The 11,637-nt window shown below is 40.7% G+C and overlaps 1 protein-coding gene and 1 pseudogene across 3 annotated transcripts in view; one reads left to right on the forward strand and one right to left on the reverse strand.

Moving 5' to 3' along the window:
* The window catches only part of SLC25A14 (solute carrier family 25 member 14), a 58,942-nt gene that overhangs the window by 35,978 nt on the left and 11,327 nt on the right, over positions 1 to 11,637 (forward strand). The gene's annotated exons all lie outside the window — the stretch shown is intronic.
* The window catches only part of LOC121104727, a 2,755-nt pseudogene continuing 2,015 nt past the window's right edge, over positions 10,898 to 11,637 (reverse strand).

The raw sequence follows: 11,637 nt of genomic DNA on the forward strand, positions 1-11,637 counted from the left end.
AGACTATAGGTTGAGGAGATAGTATCTCTTCTCCCTCCTTGGGATTGATCCTATCACCTAAAGTCTGTAGCAATTACTCTTAGCATTGTGTTATATGTTGTCATTAATGTTCTTTGGGGGTGTGTGGTGAGATTGTGTGTGTGTGTGTGTGTGTGTGTGTGGCCTGTTTGCTCCTGAAGGCGATAAGTATGTTAGTTTTAATCTGTTTTATTGCTACATGCCAAATCACATAATGAGACGTGGTGGACACTCAGCAGTGCTTGACTACTTAGGTATTGTTTTTAAAAATATAAGCAAGTGCAACTCACAAGTGCACAGACTAAATACCTCAATGTAAGAGAATGCAATGCACAATTTTAGGGAATTGGTTGGAGTTTTCACTATCAATCCAGTAATCTTCCATGACTTACTCTTCAGTTTTTATTACATGAGAGCAGCTCAAGGGCTTCAAATCTAAGGACTAAATGTATATGTGGAGCCAAAGCCCTGCTGACCTTTCTCTTTTTTCCACTTTTTCCGTGTTCCTAATGTATTTTGAAACAGTTGTGTTTACTGAACCACTGGATTGCCTGGGAGCCTCTGATGGAAGAACTATAGGATGGTTCAAAATTGTTCATGTGTTTGTGTTACCATGTTAACTTTTCCCTGAGAGGAAGTGTTAACATTGAGACTCTGGCCCCAGTGTGGTATCTTCTATGAAGATGGATACTGATGGATGACTTCAACATGGCCTTCTTTTCAAATGTTAGTTAAATGTTAGTTGGTTAGCCCTGGCTTGGGCTAGATCAGAAGGCATAGGCCGGGCATTTACTGCTATGTATGTTTTCGAACCTCGGTTCTCATTAAAGTATTTATTGGCAGAATCACTTTGGCTTTGTTTTCATTAGCTACTTTCTCCTTTGCCAGTTATTTAAGTTACATTTTCCGAATAGTGATAAAGTTACTATGAAAATGAGTCTAAACTCTGAAAGCACATTTGTGGGAATAGACAAAGTGCATTGTGTTTTCCACTGCCACTCGTTGTCATAATACTGACTACTTGTAAAGCATCTGGTAAAACGATTCTTTACTAGCATGAATAAAGCAAAGTGGGCTCATTTGGAAGTTTCTACAGATAAAATGTGAAAAAGAGGCTTCAGATAGAACCTTGTTGGGGTTCTACTGTGTCTTATAGGCAAAAGTTCTGTGCTACTTTTGTCCTAGAACAGTGCCTAGCACATTGTAGGCACTCAAATATTTGTGGATGGACTTCAGAGGGTACTGGGTATTATGCTAAGCGAAATAAATCAGTCAGAAAGACAATTATATGATCTCACTCATGTAGCATAATTTAAGAAACAAAACAGAGGATCAGTCGTGGAAGGGAGGGAAAAATAAGATGAAATAGAGAAGGGGAGCAAACCATAAGAGACTTTTAATCATAGGAAACACACTCATATGTGGAATATAGAAACAGTGCAGAGGATATGGGTAGGGGAGGAAAACTGAGTGGGAAGTCATCAGAGGAGACAAACCATAAGAGACTCTTTAACTATAGGGAAATAAACTGAGGATATTAATAATAGAAAAAAGGGAAATAAGCAGGGTTGCTGGAGGGAGGTGGGTGGGGGTATGGGGTAGTGGGTGGTGTGACATTAAGGAGGGCATGTGATATGATGAGCACTGGGTGTTACATGCAACTGATGAATCATTAAGAACCACATCTGAAACTAATGATGTATATAGTTGGCTAACTGAATTTTAAATAAAGTTAAAATTTAAAAAATCACAGGAAACATACTGGGGTTACTGGAGGAGGGTTATTGGAGGAGGGAGGTTGCTGGATGGGGTGGCCGGGTGGTGGGCGCTGGGAGAGCGAGTGATGTGACACGGTAGTTGATTATAAGACTTGATGGATGGCCAAACTCTACCTCTGAAACTGGTAATGCACCGTATGCTAATTAATCAAATTTACATTTAAAAATTAAAAAACATTTGTGGAATGAGTAGTTTTAGCTCATCTTTATTCATTGATTTGTTCAACAACATTTTTGTGTGTATATTACTGTCCTCAGATGCGGGAAAAAAAGAAATAAGTTAAGAGATAGCTTTTCAAGCTCACATTATAGGGAGGAGAAAGGGCATGCTAATTAGATGATTATGGCTGAGGTACTAAGTACTACGGAAAGATGAACAAAGTGCTAGAAACGCACAGAGAGAACAGCCAGTTACCTAGGAGGTTGGCTAAAGGCTTCACCTAGCATAAGAATGACATTTGAGTTAAATAGCAGATGTTACCATATGGATAAGGCAGGGAAGGACATTCCAGGCAGGGAAATAGGGGAAAGTTCAGTATGGCTAAAATGTAGGGCAGTGTTTTCAAATACTGTGTGAGGCAGAATCTCCTGGAGATCTTGTGAAAATGTAGATTCTTACATTCCATTGCCTGAGATCCTAACCTTATTTGGGGCAAAGGCAGACATTATCACAGGTACTTGATACAGGTGGTCCTTAGACTACACTTTGGGAAGCACTTGGTACAGAACTGTGGGCTGGAATGAAATGAAATAAGAATAGTGTGACCACAAGGGTCAAATTATGAGGGATCTTTATATGCACTAGGGAAAGAGTTTGAATTTTTTTTATTCTGGAGTGGGGGTAGGCAAAGTTTAAATAGGGGAATAATATAACCAGCTTTTTTATTTTTTTGGAAAATAACCCTGTTGTGGAGGGTAGCCTGGAGAGAGCAACCCAAAAGAGGTTAAGACCCACTGAAATCTACTCCTTTTTATGTACAGGTAGATAAAATATGGTCTCACAAAATGAAGAACAGTTTGTCCTAAGTCACATAACTGATTGTGGCAGATTTGAGACTAGTGCATAGTTCTCGGGATTTCTTCTCTGTCTCATTCTGCCACTCCCACAGTGCTTTCTTAACTATGTCTAAGTACTATCTTTTTGAAATTAATTTTTAATGACTTTTTTCTTGATCCTTTTATTTTGTTATATTAGTCACCATACAGTATATCCTTAGTTTTTGATGTAATGTTCCATGATTCATTGTTTTGCGTATATAACACCCAGTGCTCCATATGTCACATTGCCCTCCTTAATACCCTTCATTGGGAGGACTAACATATCATCATCATCATCATCATCATATAAATTAATTAATTTTAAAAGCTGATTTACCTCTTTAAAAAAAAATAGAATGTCAGAATAGACAAATTCATAAAGATAGAAAGTAAATGTTAGATGTTGCCTTTAGGGCTTTGGGGAAAATGGGATGACTAATGGGTATAAGGATTCATTTTGGATAGAAAATGGTATAATATTGGTTATGGTTGATGGTTGCACAAGTCTAAATATACTAAGAAACATTGAATTGTATGCTTTGAACAGATGATCTTTCTGGTATGTCAATTACATCTCAGTAACACTTTTAAAAACCCAGCATGAGGTTTAGCTTGATTAAGATGGCCAGGGAGGAATTTCCATGAAGCTGTTTGGTAACAAAATAAAGATCGATTCATATTAACTCCAGAGGATCACATGGATATTTTCCTTTAGAATGAAAATCCATTGTGTTACCAGCAACCTGAAGATCAAACAACTGACATTTCTGTCCAGGAAACCCCAGGTTTGAAGGGATAAAATGATGATCAAAATCTGTAAGGCTATAAGATGAAAAAACTTTCCTGTTTTTTGCTTTCTTTGAAAGGCTACAGCATGGGCAACTCAGATAATAAAGCTATAGCCTTATAGGCTTTATTATATATAATCCAGATCTGTTAAATATTTGTTTTATAAAACTAGTTTATATTCTTTCAACCACTCTAGGAGGTAGATACTTTCTTATCTTAGATAGAGAAACCAGAGGCACAGAAAAGGTAGAATACTTGTTCCTAGGAAATGACAGACCCAGAATTCTAACCCAGGCAGTCTGTGGCTCGCAGGCCCAAGCTATAATCACTATGCTAGAGGTGTACTGACTCAGCGCATGCAGGGTCACTTAAAGTTTATGGCAGGTGAGCAGTAAAGAATATTGATTTCATTAATTCCCCTATCTTTAGCACCCTGGGAGAAAGAACGTCAATAGTTGTTGTGGTGGTTCACTCTTTGACACTTCACTGTAACACTGGCTTGCAATTATGCCTTCCTGGAGACCTAACTGCAATATATAATTTTCCCTCTTATTCTTCCTTCTCTTCTTCCTCTGTTTTCTCTGTTGGCCTTTCTTCTCACAACCTCCCTTCCTCACTAGCCCACCCTTGCTTTCCAGTCTAAGTGGCACAGTTCACTAACACACGGAAATTTTGTTTTTGTTGTATGTTGACGATTTATTGAAGGAAGGCTTGAATTATTGATACAGATGCCACTAGTTTGAAATGGGTAATCTGGACATGGGGCTGACTCTCACCCTCTCTCCTCCAATGTGAACAAGTGTGTTGTTAGGCTTATAAACAGATTTGGGAAGAATGATTAAACTACTAAGAACCTGTCATAAATAGCATTATTACTATTCTACTAAGCATATCACTTAAGGGGATGATATTTTTGCTAGCTCCAACTAGTCAGGATGATTGCATAAAATAATAAAACTGTTTTTAAGAAACAGTTTCTCTATCTTCTCATAATAACTTTCTCCATATTAATTCCTGAGATTCACTAGGGATGTTTTCTTCATAATACTTTCTCAGCATCAGAACTCAAGTTGGCTATTGGAGCTGGCCTATCCTATAAACACTCTTTATGCATCACTGTCTTCCTATTTATTTAGCAAATAGAAAAAAGCAATTTAATGCATCTATTGTTTAAGATTACTAGGAGGAGGCCCCTGGTGGCTCCAGTCGGTTAGCGTTCTGCGTTTCAGGCTCAGGTCATGATCCCAGGGTCCTGAGGACTGAAGCCCCCATGCTCCCCTGCTCAGCGAGGGAGCCTGCTTCTCCCTCCCTGCCCTCCCCCTACTTGTACGCTCTCGTCTCTCTCAAATAAATAAAAATAAAACCTTTAAAAAAATATTATAAGGACTGGTAATCTTAAAGTGGTAGTTGGAATTTTGGATTATGAATCTTTTCCCACACTTGAAATAACCTCACTGCCATTTGGCTATAATTTTGGTTTCGTTTTGCTTTTTTTTTTTGAGAGAGAGGAGCGTCCGGCTGGCGTGGGAGAAGGAGAGGAATTCGGAGCGGTCCACACACTGGCTGGCCCAGCATGAGGCTTGATCTCATGACCTGAGCAAAAATGAAGAGTCACATGCTCAACTGTCTGAGCCACCCAGGTTCCCTAGTTGTTTACTGTTTCTAAGCCTTCTGCAGATGACATGACACCAGTTTGCTTTTCTATAAAAGTGCTTTAGTATTTGTTGAGTGGCTCAGTGGGCAAATCTGCAAAATATATTGTGAGTGGTAAAGCACAATAAGTGGTTTATAAGACTAATTGTGGCATTTTATTGGGCCACTGAACTGTTATCATAACATGTTTATCAGCTTTTTGGTGTCTTAATGTCAATACAACCCGAGAGAGAACTGGAACGTACGTTTATTATAGTAAATAGAAATATGATTCAATCATGGGATTGTTGTGCAACATGCACAAATAAAAACAAACCTAAACAAATGAAGAGAACCTCCTCAGGCTCTTGTCTTATGAGCTTTTGGTCCCTCCAGAAGATGTGCTGGAGCAAATGCTGTCCTGCACTTGCCCTACTGTGTAGAGGCTTCAAAAGACTTCAGGAACTGCTTTGTGCATTAAAACAGACTCTGAGACCCTAACGGCTGCATTGGTTGTTTCTAGGGACTCCTCCATGAGAGGGCTCTTTGAGCCCAGTGGCTCAACTTATGGTCCCAACAGCTTAGTAAATCCAGTGAACATATAAGGCTGGTGTGTCTGTGTTAAGCTCTATGCACTTTACCTTAGCTACAGCTGGATCTAGGTGGAACACATCTCTCCCCTTTCAGACAACTTAGCAAAACTATGGCTGTCAGCTACAAGTGCATCTAACTGGTCTCTGAATCCATGTGATTATGTTTTCATATTCAAATGCCTACCATGTTTATGATGTTGCAAAGCAGACTAACTCAGATAATTTGAGGTGAAAACACATGAAATGTGATGCCTAGATATTCACGCGCACGTAGTTGATGATGCAGTTGTAGGGGTGATTTCGCTTAAACTGCTGTGTCCTATTTGTCCATGTTCTAAATCTGCATGAGTCTAGACTTCTAAGGTAGGACATGCAGTAGGCTTCTTTTTGTAAAAAAAAAAAAAAAAATCAACAGTTAACCCCTTGGTATGGTTTATGCCTTCAGGAAGCCATGTACTTTTTATTTCTTTTGAGATCTGTCATGTCAGTGTGGTCTAGTTAGTTCTTGGACTTGCTCTTGACTTCTCTTAAGCATATCCTAGGCAAACATTACACTTTAAGAAATCACTAGCAAAAATATATGACAAGAATTCTTATATGTTTAATGCTTCTTGAGCTCTAGTAATACTTCTTTTTACAATTTATCCTAAGGAGTTAAACAGATGTGTCAAAATATTTATACACAAGGGTATTTATAATGGTATTATAACAGGGAAGTACTGGAAATAACAAGTGTACATTTTATAAGGGAAATGAGTTGAAATTATTACTCTCTCATGTTGAAATAACATGCAATCAGTATGGTATGGTTTTTTTAAAAAATTTATTTATTTTAGAGAGGGACACAGGGAGGGGCAGAGGAAAGAGAGAGAAAACTCAGCAGACTTCTCTTGAGCTCAGGAGCCCGACGCGGGCTCAATCTCAAGGCTCTGAATCATGACCTGCGCCGAAACCAAGAGTTGGATGCTTGACCGACTGCACCACCCAGGGCCCCACAAGTCATGTTTTGAAGAAAGTTAATTACATAGGAAAATATGCACAATATAATGTTAAGTGAAGAAAACACATGGAGAATAACAGTGATCATCTATAGATAGTACAATTATGGAGTACCTTTATGATTTTCTGTATTTTCAAAAATTTCTGAAATGAACAAAAATTATTGTATAATCAGACAAGAATAACAAACCTCTTATATACATCATTATATAGCTCTGAAAGAAATCCGGCAAGCTAGGGAAATTTTAACACCTACAGCTCTCAAAAATGTTTGTGGAGTAGCTAGACAGATAGATGGACGAATGAATGAATAACAGTTGACAATGTGTACCATTATCAAGTTTATATGACTGCAGAAATAACACATGAAGGTTTGTTAATTAAAGGAAGACTCCAGACCAGCCAGCAGTTTGAAGGATGGCATGGGAGTACTGAAGGAGTCACAAAATAAGTGGTACTAATGGCAGCTAAGGAGTTGTGGTCTGCCCTTGGGTCCATTGTTGCTCTTGTTGCCCAGCTATCAACGCCATGTTTCCTCTCTTGTTCTATGTGTGTCCTTGAAATATAGTTGTGCCTGCTATTTTCATTTGGTCTCTATTCAGTTTGGCCATTGATTGAGCAATGTGTGAATGAAATCAAAGTCAACAGTTCTATTTTCCATTTTGAATCAGTAATACTTTTCCACATAGGGGAGAAAGCATATCCCAAGGCTAACCTGGCTGGCCAACTCTCAGAGATGGGCTTATTAGACAAGGAGGAGGTTTGGTAGATCAGGGCAACTGTGGCCTCTAACTCTTGTGGAGACCACTCAGAATGCCCCGTAGCAGAGGGTTGTGTGTCCTTATGTTCTTGAGAGTAGTCCTCAGAAAGCAGGGTGTATGCATAATGTCAGCTACCCAAAATAGTGCAAGTAGAAAACTTAGTCATGTTCTAGTTTTTACTAACAGAATTCACAAAGATCTTTATAGGTAATTATAAATGGGACCAATTGACCTACATTCTGTCCTACAAGGTCTTAATATCTTTTGGCTATTTTGATCAAATTGCTGAACAGGATTTGGCTTCTTTACAAGTTTACCAGGAGACAACATCGGTGCATGAATGAAATCTAAATGTTTCCTCTCAACGCCATTCCCTTATCTGTGCCATAGCCCTAGTCAAAGAGCCATTAGACTTTTGCATAGCATGCTGTATCTCTCTGCTCTTGGTGGCTTATTAAATGACAGATCCATAATTGCAGTTACTCTTAAACCCAGAGTGTATGATAATAGTGCCTTGTTTGTATCTGCCGTCTCTTGATCCTGCTAAGGTATTAGATTTACAGTTTGTCTTTTTCAAATTGAGTCCTCTCTCATCACTCATTTTCAAAACATTCAGGGGTTGAGGAATTCACAGATTGGAGCCTAATTGTCCTTATCCTGGCTATAATATCTACAGTAGGACAGACTCCTAAATTGTCAGATGAATATTTTATTCTTCATGATTTTTAAGGATGAGGAAAAGAACGTTTCTGAGTACTTAATCTGCTGTAGTTTACTAGGCATCTTCCCATACATTATCTGAGCTAATCTCTATAATCATATAAGGTAGGCATTAATTACTAGTTTACAAATGAGGAAACTGTAGCTCACATGTTTAAACATTTGAATCATAATTTGAACACTGGTATATCGGACTACAAAGCCTGTATTTTTCTATTCAACATACTGCCTCCCAGGGATAGCAAAGTTTCTTACACTGACAAGTAAAACACAACAGATTGCTTAGCTTCCTCCAGCTCCTGCCTTTCTCCTGTAACTGACTAATTTCCATTCCACTTTGCTTGTGTTACCTTGGCAAGATCAGTCCTTTGTAACAAGGCCAGCGAAATTAAGCTTTGAAGCACCAATAAGGAGGCCTGATTTGAGTCAAGCTTCCATCTTGTTCAAACTCAGTTACTGTTTGTGTTTATATGATTCCCGTACTTCTAACCAACCAAGAAGGTGCCTTATTGCTGGCATAAGTGGTACTTGCTGGGTGCCCAGCACTTCAAAGCACATTGGGTTCCATCACCCACTTGAAAGCCAAAAAGTTCTTCAGTTGTAGGAACATAAAGCCTGCTGGGTGAAGGCACACATGGCTCTCCTCTGGGCAAGTGGTCAACAGAGCAACTGTGAAAAAAAGTCTACCAAAGGAGAGGTTGGTGTGTATTAGAATAGATCAGTGAGCAACAGGCCATTTGTGCTGAAGGTAGAGGAGTGAAAATAGAGAGCAGGGATTTTTCGGAGTATGGAAATGGAAAGAATGATCATTAACCTCCAAACAACTGGGGAAGCCAGCTGGGAGTTAATCTAAGACTGAAGAATTAAAACCAGGGTGCAAAACATCATGGTGCGGCGCATCCTGTGGAGAGGAGGATGGCCAGATTCCATCCTGGTTCCAAACATTATAGTTTCAGATTTGAATGAAAAATTTCACTGGGCCTCTTGGCATTAGCCTTTACACATTGGATTCATGCAACCTCGGGCCATCAATTTAGACATATCATGGGGTTAACCCTTCCAAGGTTGTTTTGGCACCAATCCCAGGCAAATTTAATCCATTCTGTATTTTTTCTTCTTGCCTTCTTCGTTTTCCACTCAGCAGCTTTCTAGGGAGATAATCTAGTTGAGGGCCTAGAGGCCAAACTTTCTAGGAATCACTGTGAGACCAGGAGATTGAGGAAGGGTTTACAGGGAAGCTCGGGAGACTGAGCATATTTCCCTGGTTTCTTCCCTCTCTGTTCTTGAATTTCTGCTGCCGGGGTTACCCAGAGGGAGCTGGCCATAATTTCTGGCCTAACAGCCATTTTCTGTACCCATACAGAAAGCAGGAGACACATGCTTCCTCAGCTGATCTCCTGGAACATTTCAGAGGCATCCTCTTATTCCACTGAGTTTCTTAGGAAAATGTGTGGATTTAGAAGGTCAATCTCAGAGAGGAAAAAGTGGGTCCAGTGTGGAGGCTTGGCAGTGCCTCTCTTGGTACCTACCCCTTTTTCTCTTCCTTCCCCTTCCAGTGTCTCCAGCATCGTTATCACGCAAATAGCTACGCTATGACATAAGAAGCCAATGAGGAACAGGGGGTACACACAGAGTCCTAAACGTGGTGGATTGGGAGGGTAGTAGCAGAAATAACCACAAGACTGGCTATTTCCAAAGAAACAGTGTTTTGAACACCATGAAGTGTAAAGAACAAGCTGTAGAATCTAGCGTTCAGAGTTCCACATTTTAGGAGAAGTCACTTCCTAAAAAGTCTGATTTACATAAGGGAGGGCAGGACTCCTCCAATTTATTATAGTCGTCACTACAGTAAACAGTTAAAAAGGAACCACCTCATTTCTCTAGTGCTGTGCTATCCCGATACGTGCCTACTAGCTGTATGTGGCTACTGAGCTAGAAATAGGGATCATTTGGATGGAGTGTTCTGTAAAAGGTAAAATACACATCAGATTCAGAGATTTAGCATGAAAAACATAGTACAGATGAATTTTTATATCGATTACATATTGGAATAATGTTTTAGATATATTGGAGTTAAATGAAACATTAACATTAATTTTGCCTGGCTTTTTCTTTACCTTTTTAACACGGTTACTCAAACATTTAAAATTATATGTGACTTGCATTATATTTCTGTTGGACAATGCTGCTCTAGTGCATTCAAAAATAGGAGTTTGATTTTTATCATTTCAGTAGTACATTTCTTTAAGTAAGCATACCTGTACAGGAGAAACAGCTACATTGCAAAAGAAAGCTAGGGAGGAATGGAATTTGCAGATGAGGAAATGGATTATAGAAGAAAGTCAGCACCCTACCTCAGTTCCTCTCAGTCTGGGGTGAGGGGTGGTCAGCTGCCCTGAAGCAAGTACTCTCATTCCCCTAGCTCCATCTGATTTCCTAGTTGGGGCCCAGAGAGGGGGAGGGAGAAAGCGCTTTGAAACTTCTCTGCCCTCTGACCATCTTAGCCATCAAGATGTGAGTGGGAGATACTTGCGATAGGATGGAATTTTCCTGGGCCCCTCTGGGCCACTCATCCCTGGCTGAGAGAGAGGCGGCTAAGGTGAGCCCTTCTTCCTCCCAGGGCCATCTGGTAGAGCTGCTGCCCACTTTGCCTCCTTCTGCCAATAGGCATAGATGAGTGGGTTGAGCAGGGGAGTTGCCCCGCGAGCAGCCACAGGTACCGTTCAGCACCGGGTAGAGGTAGCACTTCTGGCAGGCCACCTGCACAATGCCAGTGATAGGAAGGGGGTCAGGACAGAGTGAAGCTCCCAATGAGGGAACAGCCACGAGTGCGGACAGCCTTGAAGTCGCTGGGAGTCCGTGGAGGCCTGTATGCCCCAGTCATGGCTCCCTGCTTGTTCCATCTTTCGGATCTGCTGGCTGTGCATGGGAGAGCAATCTTGAGCATGTCGCAGTAGAAGAACAAAGAGGAGCAGGACTGGGAAGAAGCCAACGCAGGAGAGGGTCAGCACAAGCGTGGGTGAAGCTACAGCGAAGGCTGCAGGTACCGTAGAGGTAGTCTGCCGGAATATGGGGACTCAAGTGGAGGAAGCCAATGAGGTAAGACACCAACCACAGCCGGCAATGCAGGCCCCAGCCACGAACCATTCCATGATCTGGAAGTAGCGGAGGGGCTGCTTGATGGCTAAGGTACTGTCAAAGGCAATCAGCATGACCGTGAGGACAGGGCAGCGGCGGAAAAGTAACAAAGCGCCATCCGAAGGCTGCAAGGGTCTTCTGTGTGGGCCGAGGTGGGGGCTGGAAGAGCTG

The sequence above is a fragment of the Ursus maritimus genome (assembly GCF_017311325.1).
Source record: "Ursus maritimus isolate PB19 chromosome X unlocalized genomic scaffold, ASM1731132v1 scaffold_X1, whole genome shotgun sequence".
Classification (NCBI taxonomy): Eukaryota; Metazoa; Chordata; class Mammalia; order Carnivora; family Ursidae; genus Ursus; species Ursus maritimus.